This window comes from Rattus norvegicus, chromosome 1 (genome assembly GCF_036323735.1).
Source record: "Rattus norvegicus strain BN/NHsdMcwi chromosome 1, GRCr8, whole genome shotgun sequence".
NCBI classification, from domain to species: domain Eukaryota; kingdom Metazoa; phylum Chordata; class Mammalia; order Rodentia; family Muridae; genus Rattus; species Rattus norvegicus.
The window spans coordinates 81,936,895-81,950,069 of record NC_086019.1 but is presented as its reverse complement, the minus strand read 5'-3'; the positions used below and the strand labels follow the sequence as shown (position 1 = coordinate 81,950,069).

Genomic DNA, 13,175 nt, shown 5'->3' with positions numbered 1-13,175 from the left:
CAGTATTTGAATAATTTCTACAGAGTTGGTGGCACTGTTTATGACATTATAATTCTTTAGGGAATGATGCCTTGCTGGAGGACAGCTATCACTGGGAAGAAGGAAGACTTGAGTGTGGAGAGCCCAGCCCCATATTCTATTTTTTCTTGTGTTTAATCTTCTAGTCTCTTGTTGCTCCCTCGCACTTTTTTCATGGTTTTGTTATTTCACCTTGTATAATAGACTATCTTTATGGAGCAATAAGAAAAAGCAAATTCCTCTCTTTTCTACCTTACGTTAGGTTATAATTTTTTATCACAGCATCATATAATGCTAGTATAGTTATCTCATCAAAAAATGTTCTTTCTATTAAAAATATCTGTCATGAAAATTAGCATTAGCAGCAGACACTTTTTAGATGCAAAAGAATTTTGAACAGCACTGTCGGTGGGCACACTCTCAAAGCTCTTCAGGCAGTCACTGGAATCTTCAGTGGTTTGGCCTTGCTCTGACAAAGTGCCTGCAGCTCTGTACCTGATAAAGAAGTTCATTTTACCATATCCCTTTGAGGAAACATCAGTGTATACAAAGCAAAAAAATCACATTTAGCACAGATCAATTTTTCATCTTTTATCTTTAATATGTTTAAATAAATCACCAATTTCAGAAACAGCCTTGTGAGAATCAATAAGCAATGCAGAGAGGACAGTACTGAGCCAAGCTACTCCAAAGTTATCCTCCTTCTTGTATGTGCTTACAAGATTATGGCTCAGCAGATAAAGCTGTCACCAGGCTAGATCACCTGGGTTGGATTCTTTAGATGTATGTGGTAGGATAACAAACTGAAATGCTACGAATGCCTTTCAAATAAACAACAGTACATATGTGCACACAAACATGTATGTGATAAAGGAAGGTGGAGAGTGGAGAGATGGCTTGATGTTAAGATCTCTTCAGCCATTGTTAGAGAACCTGGCTTTAGTTCCCAACAGACTCCTTGTTAAGTTCACAGATTCCTGTGATTTCAGCTCCAGGAGTTTGTCTATCTGTTTTGGACTCCCATAGGCACTGTACTCAATTGTACAAATATGTGTGTGCATGCACACATGTGCACACAACACATACACACATGAGAATAGAAGAAATACATCTGATAAAAGATATAAAGGATAAAACTACAATCTTAAACATATATAATACCAATTCTTGTTTCTAGAATAATTCATAAGTAATCAAACACTTGCTTAGAATGGACAAGGCCCAGATTTTAATACTCATTATCATGCTCGGACATAAAAAACCTACAAACCCTGTATAACCAAAGCAAAGTCAAAAACTGGCCTTTAAAGAAGAATAAAAGCCAAATAATGGGAAATCAAGATCTCTCTTGGAAACAGAGCTCTATCTCTGCCAATTTTTAGGGTTTACTTTATAAAATAAGTTCATCTTTCGGTTAATCTATGAGAAAAAAATTCAGGACTTATATAGGTTTTATTCAGTGCCATTATTTAAAGTAAAACCAGATAACTCAATGAAATATAATGTGTGATATGTGTACTTATAATATAATGTTAAATATATTATGACATTAAAATAGAAAAATTAACCAGATGGGTGGAATTCTTGATGCAGAAGCATCTGCCAGTTCAAGGCTGGTCAGATCTACACAAGAAGGTTCAGGCCAGTCAGTGCTATATTGTGAGAACTGCCTCAAACCCAGCAAGCCAGCCCAAAAAAGAAATAGAAAAAAATCATGGGAAATATAATGCTCATTTTTCTTTTAGATTTATTTTATTTTTTGCTGGATATTTTCTTTATCTATATTTCAAATATTACCCCTTTTTCTGGTTTCCGCCCCAGAAACTTCCTCTCCTATCGCCCTACCTCCATGAGGGTTCTCCCCTACTTTACTGGATGGTTGGATGTGTCAACTTAACACAAGCTGAAGTTATGACAAAGAAAGGAGAATCAGTTGAGGAAATTCCTCCATGAGACCCAGCTGTAAGGTATTTTCTCAACTAGTGATCAAGGGGGTTGTGTGTGTGGGGGAGGACCCAGACCATTGTGCCTGGTGCTGTCCGAGTGCTGGTAGTCTTGGGTTCTAGAAGAGAGCAAGCTGAGCAAGCCAGGGGAAGACAGTCAGTAAAACACATCCCTCCATGGTCTCTGTATCAGCTCCTACTTCCTGACCTGCTTGAGTTCCAGTCCTGAAATCCTTTGGTGATGAACAGCAAGTGGAAATGTAAATTGAATAAACCCTTTCGTCCCCAACTTGCTTCTTGGTCATGATGTCTTCTGCAGAAATAGAAACCCTGACTAAGACACCTACCAAACCACCCACTACCTCCCTACTGGCATTCCCTATACTGGAGCATAGATCTTTCATAGAACTAAGGGCCTCTCCTCCTATAGACGCTGGACAAGGCCATCCTCTGCTACATATTTGGCTGGAGCCATGGGTTGCTTCATGTGTACTCTCTGGTTGATTAAGATCCATCAAAACAATAATTGTCCTTTTTGTAACAAAATTTCATTTGTTCAAATTTAATGCTATTACTTCACAATAAGTTATGTAACTGAATTGCAGTTTTGGAAAATATTGAAGCCTAGATAAAATTCTGGTAGGTTAAGAGAAGGAAATGATAAAAACAGAAATATTTCTTATAAAATTCTTAATTCTTTCTATGACCAAGGTATGTAGCTCAGGATTAGAATGCCTGCCCAAAATGCACAAGCCTCCAGGTCCAATTCTTTGCACTGCAAATATAAAACATTCCATAATTAAAAGTAGGCAGATTAATTTGCATTGTTACAGGCAATGGAAGTCTTTCATAGAGCAGTGAGTAAATATACTCACTGTATCCTCAGCAATGAATTGTGGACACTAGAGGCACACACACGGGAAAAAGACAGTATGTGACCCTTTGACATGGTAGGATCCCAGAAAACCTATATCATTTAACAACAGAAGTCATTCATGCAAAAATCTATCTCTTTTTCTGTATTAGAGGGCTACCAGTGGAGAAGTGAGTAAGGAATAAGAAGGAAACATTTTCTAGAATTAGGACAGGAAAATGCATCTCAAATGTGTGGTCAGGAAAAGTATGTTTTCACTGCCTTGAGATAGGATGGTCGATTTATTCCCCGAGACTCCAGCGGGTCTGGTTGGTTAATATTGTTATTCTTCCTATGGATTGTGCATCTTTTTAGCTCCTTCAGTTCTTTCTCTAACTGCTCCATTGTGGTCCCCATGCTCTGTCCAATCGTAGGCTGTGAGCATCCACCTCTGTATTTGTCAGGCTCTGGCAGAACCTCTCAGGAGACACTGGGCAAGCTCTCAGGCTCTCGCCATCCACAACAGTGTCTGGATTTGGTGTCTGTATATGGGATGGATCCCTAGGTGGGGCCTTTGGACTGATTTTCCTTCAGTCTTTGCTTCACACTTTGTTCCCATATTTCCTTTAGACAGGAGCCATTTGAGTTAAAAATTTGAGATGAGTGAGTAGCCCCTTCCGTTAACTGGTGGCCTTGCCTACCTCTAGATGTGGTCTCTACATGTTCTCCCTCCCTTTTCTTGTGCATTTTAGAATGTGAATTCCATAGTCCAGGTAAATGCCACATTGCTGAAGTGGGAGTGCATAGGTGGGAGATGGTGTACTCTCATAGAAGCAGGGGAAGAGGGGATGAGACTGGGGTTTCTGGAAGGGAAACCAGGAAAGCGAATAATATTTGAAATGTAAAAACATAAAATATCAAATAAAAAATAAAGATAGGATTGGGACTTGAGACTGGTCCAGAGCATTCAGGGCTATCAAGGCAAGTAAGTATGGTCCCATGATGAAGCCACAGGTAATGTATCTATGTTTTCCAATTCTTCATACCCAGAATCCTAAAAGCATGTTAGTCAGTTTGGGATGACACTTTTCTTACTTTTATAAAAAGGTGTATTTACCTTCAGACATGATCTTAGAAGGTTTTGTGACAATGAAATTAACGGATTAATGTGATTTATCCTGCTACAAACGGCCAATATGAAAGCTGGTGTGTATGGTTGTATGGGTAGTGAAAACACTCAAAAGAATGTTCAATAGAGCTAACTGAGCACAACATGGACCACAAGTTTGTTAGTTTTCTAGCCAGCCTTACATATATGTAGGCTGAAATAAGTGGACCATGTGAGCCCATGAGTTCTGGTCAACTCTGGACAACACTACTACAACCTGTCTCAAAATTCTGCATATCTACCCTATACTCCTTAAGACATTTCCAGAGAAAGAGATCTATGAAAAAGGAGTCAACTTACCAAGCCATATTTGGTGAGGCAGTAGCCACTGTGGTCACACTCAGATCATCTGTACAGGAGAGCCTTTCATCCCTAAGATAAAGACTTGTTACACCATGAGGTCATCCTGAAGGGAAGAGATTATCATTTTACCCTTTAGTGCAGTGACAGTGTTTACATGGGGATTAAAACTCATCTAAGAGAAACATGTGTACCATGTTCAAATTTCTGAGAGCAATTAGAATTATTAGTGACAGATAAGGCCAGGCCAGGGGATATAGACAAAAACATCATCTCAAATGGCTAAAAGGGTCACACCAGGTGGAATTGATTGTGTATACAAAGGCGTTGAGATCAAGGAAGGAGGAATAAGTTTGACTGTGTATCTTGCCACCTTGAGGGATTCACTTCTCATGTGTGATTATTTATTAATCCTAAGAAATTCACACAATGCATACCTAGAAGTGGGAAAATGAGCTGCTCAGGTAAGAATGAACCATTCTGACTGACATTTGTTCCCAGACAAAAAAATAAGTGATGCTCTGACTCTCAAAAGTGAATTTGGAGTAGCTTTAATTAACAACCTTTATATGCAGGATAGAACCTAATGTGTGTCTCATTGATGTTTTGGGTTCATAAGCAAAAGCAAGTAATACACTGGCACCAGTGAGGTGGCTCAACATGTAAATGTACTTGCCTCCCAGAATGACAACCTGAGTTTGATCCTGCTAAGGACAGCATACCATCACAGGGATGATATGTAGAACTTTGAGAAAAAGGAGACACATCCCTCCAGTTTACCTGTCATCAGAAATTAAAAGCTACCCACAGCAGGCCTAGATGGAGACATCTCAGAATCCCACCATCAGCTCTTTGTAAAAATGTTGTTCCCATTTCTACTAACCTTGGTCCTGGACAATGGCTGTGTATATTTCATTTGTAAGTGACTGCTGTTTTGTTGGCCTTCATATGCATAATTATTCTACTATATCTGACTTTCCTATCTCTCTTCCTGCTATCTATACTCTGAGGCTTAAGAAGAATGGCTTATTTAAAGCATTCAATAATAATGATAAGTGACATGTGGCGAAAGTATGTTTTGCCAGAGAGGTGTCTGCATGACAACATGTGAAGTAAGCTCACCTATCTAGTATAACTGTGAGGAGCATGAAAACACATTTCAAGAACAATTTAATGTTTTTGAAGAAATCAAAGTAAAAAGATTCTCATCTTGATTTCTTGGGATTTTATCACAAGTACACACAGTTCCCTTGCATTCTTAGGCTGTTTTCCAATATCTGCCCCCTTTTAATTTTCAATGGAAGGATATTTGTAGTGGTCTTGATTTAAAATATTTTTCTAAATTTATTGCCCTTTGATGTGTGAGTATCTTATAAGGAATCAAGCTATCATATTAGGACTGTAAAGGCATTCTCTGTTATACTTTGCCACCCAAAACAGAGATCCAAACTATTTGTGCTGCTTTTAACTTAGTTATTGTTTTAGTAAGAAAAATCTAAAGGAGAGCAAGAAAAGATACTTATATGATTGGTAGTTCTCATGTCTGGTCACACAGAAGTCCATATTTCCTTTCTAATAGAAATACAAATTTTATAATGACTTATACAAAATAGGAAATGATTTATATCCCAAGAAAAATTAAAAGACAGTCCCTTCTTCAGATAGATGAATGAATCTATTATGGTCCCAAGGTTCAGTGATTAGTAAAGTACCTTCTCCCTTGGTACATAGGTTCTTAATTTGGCCACAGGTGGGCAGACTTGATTTCTGATGATATGATCCACATCTCCTATTGTCCTTTAGCTGCAGGTTTCCATTCTTTCTAGTGATTTCCACTGCTTCCTTGGCCTCCAGCTATGTCCTTCATCAGTGAGTGGTGTAAGAACCTACAGGATATTCATAGTGTTTCCGTGGGTCCATCTGCACTAACAAATGCATACCTTCCCCAAATTTCTTCTGAAACCATAAAACTAGGGAAAGTTATTGCATCAGCTTGCTCATTTCCTTCTGAAATAAAGCCATAGAGGTTAGAGTATGCATGAGCTTGAGTTTCTTGTTGAAAATAATCCTGAAACATCAGCAGTGTAAACAGAATCTGAAATATTTAAGGGTATATGAATTAAACATTAGAGATGAATCCAAACAGTCAGTTCTGTAAGTATTAATAGATTGATGAATAGCTAGGTCATAAATCCTTCCCTATAACATTAGGTGACCTGTCAATAAAATAAGTATCTGCATGTGGAATGGGAGAAAGTTGGATAATTTTTAGAGTCAGTTTATTCATCTCATTAATTTTTCCAGAGACCTAATTCCTTCATTGATTCTTTTTATTGTTCACTTTACTTCTCTTTTTTAAATAATTTTATTTTTCTTGAACATTTTATGTATTTACACTCCAAATGTTATCTCCGTCTTCCCCCTCCCCACCATACCCGCTCATTCATTCCCGTGCTTCTCTGAGGATGCTCCCATTCACACCCACCCATTCCAACCTCATTGCTCTGGCATTACCCTACATTAGGGAAACAAGCCTTGACAGGATCAACAGCATTTCCTTCCATTGATGCTGGACAATGCCATCCTTTGCCACATATGTGACTGGGGTCATGTGTCCCTTCATATGAACTCATTGGTTGATGGTTAAGTCCCTGGGAGCCCTGGTGTGGTCTGGTTGGTTGATGTTGTTCTTCCTATGGGGTTGCAAACTCTGTCCACTCCTTTAGTCTTTTCTCTAATTCCTCCATTGGGGTCCACTTGTTCAGTCCTATGGTTACCTGCAACCATTCTCATCTGTATCAGTAGGACTCTGGCAGAGCATCTCAGGAGACACCCATATCTGGCTCCTGTCTGCAACCCCTTTTTGGCATCAGCAATAGTGACTCAGATTGGTGGCTGCATATGGGATGGATCCTCAGGTGGGCAGTCTCTCCATGACATTTTCCTCATTTCCTGCGCAACTCACTCTCCCTGTGTTTCCTCCTGTGGGTATTTTGCATTCACATTTTGGTCTTCCTTAACCTTGAACTTCATATGATCTGTGTACTTTTTCTTAGGTATTCAAAGGTTTGGGGGGTAATATCAATTTATCAGTGATTGCAGGATGATATTTTGTTCTAGTTCTATCCCTTTTGCCTAAGAATTTCATGTAGTCATTGTTTTTAATAGCTGAGTAGCAGTCCATTGTATAAAAGTTCCACATATTTTGTATTCATTTCTTTTTTTGTTGCTTCCATCTATTGTAAATAATGCTACTATAAACGTAGTGGAGCATGTATCCTTGTTATATTTTAGAGCTTCTTCTCATTGTATGTCCAGGTATGTATGCTTCTGTGTGGACACATGTGAGTGTGCCTGTGTGCATGTTGTATGTGTGCATGTTCCACACATGTGTACACCTACAATATGAGTGATGACCAAAGAACAGTATAAGTGTCATTTATTTTCTTTCCACCTGTGATTCACAGCAGATAAAACTTGTTATAGGGCTTGGCAGCAGTGCTTTTACCTACTGAGCGATTTCCCTGCCTCTCATCTTTTCTTGATGCCCCCATACACTATGAATAACAGAAAAATCACACCAAAAACTATGACTGACAGTTTTTCCAAATTCACTTCTGAGATTCAGATCATCACATCCCTTCATCTAAGAACACATGTCAGAACCAACAGCTCACACCTACCCATCCCAACCCATCTTCTCACTTTTAGGTTTGCATGGTGCAAATGTCTCATGGAGACTGACAAATAATCACACATGACAAGTGAAGCCCACAAGGTGGCAAGATTCACAGCCAAGCCTATTCCCACTCCCTAGACCTCAGTGCTCTCATACACCTCACCAATATCACATAGTGTTTTTAGCAATGTCAGATGGTGGTTTTCTCTGTATCCCCTACCTGGGCCTTAACTGTCACTAATATCTATAATTGCTTTCAAGAATTTGAACATGGTGCAGCTGTTTCTCTGAGAGGATTTCTAATCTCCATGCAGACACTGTTACTGCACTAAAAGGTAAAATGATAATCACCTCCCAGCAGGATGACCAAAGGCTGTGACTAGTATTTATCTTAGGGATGAAATGCTCTCCTTTGCTCATGCTCTGAGTGTGAGCTAGATGGCTACTGCCCCATTGAACATGGCTTAGTAAGCTGGCCTCTATTTTTATGATAGATTTTTTTCTCTAAAAATCTTTAAGGCTAAGTATGAACATACAAACCTTTTTTAAAGATAGGCTCTAACCATTGCCAAGAATTATCTGGGAACTATTGGGTTTAAATGATCTACTTTGCTCAGCTTGAAAGTGTGCCAGGGGGGCTGGAGAGATGGCTCAGTGGGTAAGAACAATGACTGCTCTCCCAGAGGTCCTGAGTTCAATTCCCAGCAACCACATGGTGGCTCACCACCATCTGTAATGAGATCTGATACCCTCTTCTGGTGTGTCTGAAGAGAGTGACAGTGTACTCACATACATACAGTGAATAAATAAAATCTTTTTAAAAAGAAAGAAAGAAAGAAAGTGTCCCAGGATTGCCAGGAGATTTTATTCTTATGGGAACATGCTGTTCTTAGCTGAATATCTGTAACATCCATAAGTCTATACATCTCCTGCTCCTTTCTTACTGCTCTGGTAAGCAAGATGAAGCTTATGACACAACTGATCCCATTAGAATAGAACTTCTAAGGACCCATGTGATCCAGGTAAAGATGTGTTTTTCAAAAACGCAATATAAATGCCACTGAAAATTCACAAAGAGATTTGCAGGATTCTGGGGAACGAAGAAGCTCAAGGTATAGATACATTACCTGTGGATGTATTGTGTAACCAAATTGATAAAGCCTTTATAGAAACTGTCTCGAAAGGTTTATCTGTTTGGAGCATTTAAGATTTTAGCATTTCCTCCTCTTAACCTACCTGTGATTTTAAATAGATTTTAGTGTTATCCAAACATTAATATGAGCTACATAACTTATTACAATGCAATGCAATTAATTTTAAACGAGTACATTTTTGTTACCAAAAGAGAGACAATACTTGATTTGATGGATCCTAATTTTAATTTTCAGGAAAATCATGATATTTTAGATTAGTGTTCTTCTATTACTGATTTGGGTGGGAAATGTTTGTTTTGAGAGAAGTTCTAACAATGTGACCCTGCATGGTTTGAAACAGCCTGTGTAGATCAGATCAACCCCAAACTTGTGGATATCTGCTGCCATCCAGAATGCTAGAAGTAAAGGTGGATTCCTCCCACCTGACCATTTTTCTATTTTAATATAATAATAACAATAATAATAATATAATATATTTAACATCAGATTGTATCATATACCTATTGCATATTCAATTTCATGGGCTGATTTGATTCTACTTTAAATAATGCCACTGAACAAAAGTAAGTCCTATAATTTTGTCTCATACAGAAACACAAAATATGAACTTACTATAAGTAGGAGACCATAAATGCTTAGGGTAGAGAGAGTTGTGTTATCGAGAGAGATCTTGATTTCCCCACTATTTGATTCACATTATTCCTTAAAGGCCAGGTTCTTCTTGACTTTGCTTTTGTCATGCAATGTTTGTTAGAGTTTTTTTTTTCTCATAAGGAATATTGATCCCAGGGCCTTGTGCATTCTAAGTTACTGCTCCGTTACTGAAGAATATCCCAGTCCTGGTTTTTCCTTAATAGTAGCAAATGTGTGTGTGTGTGTGTGTGTGTGTGTGTGTGTGTGTGTGTGTATGTATATATATATATTTCTTTTAATAGACGTGAAGTCTTTGCCATTGGGGTTCCTCTTTGCCCAGTTTGCATCCAGTTTCCATCCACAAATGTACACTGCTCTTCATGTCTCCATGTATTTCTTTATAGAGTATAAATTTATTACTTAAATATACAGATGGCTTTTTTTTATTTGCCTGGACATTCAAATTGCTTTTGGTAAGACTGTTATTTAAGCTGAGTGAAGTGGCCCACAACTGTATTCTCAGCATTCAGGAGGTAGAGCTAAAGATTCCTCAGTAGCTTGGGGCTATCATGGGCAATAGAGTAGGACCTGATCTCTGACTCCAAAACCAAAAATGAAGGCACTTTAAAGCTACATATGTATATTATACATATAGGACATATAACAGATATTGTTTAATAATTTACAATACTACCTCCTAACATTTTACATTATTTAATTTTATTATAGAATTGTGTAAAATTATGCTAAACATATCCATTCAAACCAATGAAAACAATAGCTCACTGTGAGAATAGTGCTAAATTCTGCAATAACGTTAGGCTTTCTACTATATGTTTTGGTTGTTTTGTTGTTTTTGTTTTCTTTTGATTTGCTTTCTGAGACAGAATCTTACTATGCAGTCCTGGCCGGCCTAGGCTCCTTATGCCGTTCAGCTTAGCCTTGAACCCATGGAGATATGTCTGCCTCTGCCTTTCACATGCTGGAATTGAGCTATACCTGGTTGATTATTTTTTTAATGTTAATCCTTAAGTTTATGAATAGTTTTTGACACAAATGTTGGTATTATATGTTTAAGAAGATGAACTTTTATTTTTTAATAGATGTATTTCTTATATTCTTATTCGTGAATGTGTGTGTATGCATATATATGTGTATGTGTTTATGTATATACAGATATTCACACACAAGAAAGCAGTGCAATGGAGCCTGAAAGAGATAGACAATCCCCTGGAGCTGGAATTGTAGGGAGTTTTGAACTTCACAAACTCTGGTTTGGGTATTAAACTTAAATGCTCTGGAAAGAATGAAGTGCTTTAAACACAAAGCCATCTCTCCAGCCATCTCCCTATTTTGATACTGTACATGCTTGTGTATAGATGTGTAATGTTGTTCCTTTGGAAGGCATTTGTAGCATTTTAGTTTGTTTTCCTACCACATACCGCCCAATTATCCAACTCAAGTAAGCGGGATTGGCAACAGCTTTAGGTGATAAGCCATAGTCTTCTAAACACAGACAAGAAGGAAGATACATTTGTGACAGCCTGGTTCCATGCTGTCTTCTCTGCATGCCTACTGACCTTCACAAAGTCTATTATGGAATTTGTGGTTTACTTTCACTTCTTAAATATAAAAGAAGGAGATCCACCTGTGCCTTTTACTATTTTTTCTCTTTGTAAACACTGATGTTTGTTCAAAGGAACCCAGTGAACAGGACTTCTTTATCAGGCCCATAGCAGCAGAGCGCATGGTCAGGGTAATGCCAAGCCAATAAATCTTCCAGTGATTACAGCAAAGCGTTTGTGGCTACACACAATGCTGTCCAAAGTCTCAGTACATCCAAAAAGGCTCTGATTATAATGTTAATATTCACAATAGAATCTGGAAAAGATATTTGTAAATTGAGAGGAGTAACAATACTGGCTTTCTCTGGTGCTATTATAAAACACTATAACCAAAAGCAAGTTAGAGAAGAGAGGATTTGTTTTTCCTTACAGCTCCAGAAACATAGTGTATCATAAGGGAAAATATACCACTAACAGAGAAAATGTGAAGAAAGGAGCAGAAGGAGGGATGATTAAATACACACAAAAAAAAAAAAAACCCCAAGAGAATATGGGGCTGGGCTATTCACACTCAGGTCTTCCTCCCAGTGATGGCTATCCTTCAGTAAGGCATCGTCACCTAAAAGGATCATAATATCAAAAACAGTAACAACAACTGTGAAGAGACTATTCAAAGACCATAAGTCTCTGGGGATTTTCTAATTCAATCCACCATGAGTAACAACTTGTATCCATATCTCTCTGACTCAAATAAAGGATGCCCACAGCCTTCTCCTAAAAATGGATGCAGCATTTTACATAAAATTAAACTGGGGACTAAGGTTACTCATTCAGACCACTGCTGGAATCCTTAGCAATTCCTTTCTCTTTCATGTATATAACTTCCCATTTTTCACTACACATGTGATCAGACACACGAATTTGATGGTCAATCAGTTTATCATAACAAACAGCCTGGTTCTTCTCTCTAAATGGATCACACAGACAGTGGCCACTTTGCGTTTGACATCTTTCCTGGGGGATGCTGTGTGCAAATTTATCCTCTGTTTGTAAAGAGTGCCCAGTGTATCTCCCCCACAGAACTAGCTCTGTCTTCACTGACTTTCAGGCCATTAAGCTTCATGCCAACACTTCTGGGTGGCGGATCCTAAGAATTAGAACCTCAAAGTGGATTGACACCTGTTGTTTCCTTTCCTGGATGCTACAGCTCATACTCAATATATATGTAACCAAGATTCAAATGCCAATTAGAATAGTAAAAATCTGACTACCAAAGGAATCCACAGATACTGTTCTTCCAGCACACCTGACAAATTTGTTTTTTTGATAAGGGGGGTGATTTTATCCCTAAGAAATATTATAGGTCTGGTCCTCATGGCCTGGGCCTGTGGCTCCGTGGTCATTGTCCTATGCAAGCACAAGCAGCAAGTCCACTATGTCCATAACCACAGCCTGTCCCCAAAGCCTGCCTATGAGGACAGAGTCACATGGACTATCCTGATCCCGGAGACTATGTTTCTCTCCGTTTACTCTCTTGCTTCCATCTTATTACTTTAGATAACCCAGACTGAGAATCCAAGTCATTGGCTGATAGTCATGTCTGTGCTGATGTCCTTGGCTTTTCCAACACTCAGTTCCTTTCTGTAGAATTTCAGCAAAACTTGTACCCCTCAGTTCTGTTCTGTCTTTGGGACAAAGAAAATGAGTGGTCCAACTATGGTTTCTCAGTTTTGAGTTTTCTCTAGGACATAGCCACCTTTATATATTTTCCCACCAATATTTATAGGCTTATGTGCTTGTTGTGATGCTTGTTAATTTGTAAAACTTTGGGATTTAATGTTCAATAAAATGACAGTTATTTC

At 38.3% G+C, this 13,175-nt stretch overlaps 1 pseudogene; it reads left to right on the top strand.

Annotated features, from left to right (window-relative positions):
* Vom1r-ps63 (vomeronasal 1 receptor pseudogene 63) lies at positions 12,094 to 12,960 on the top strand (annotated as a pseudogene).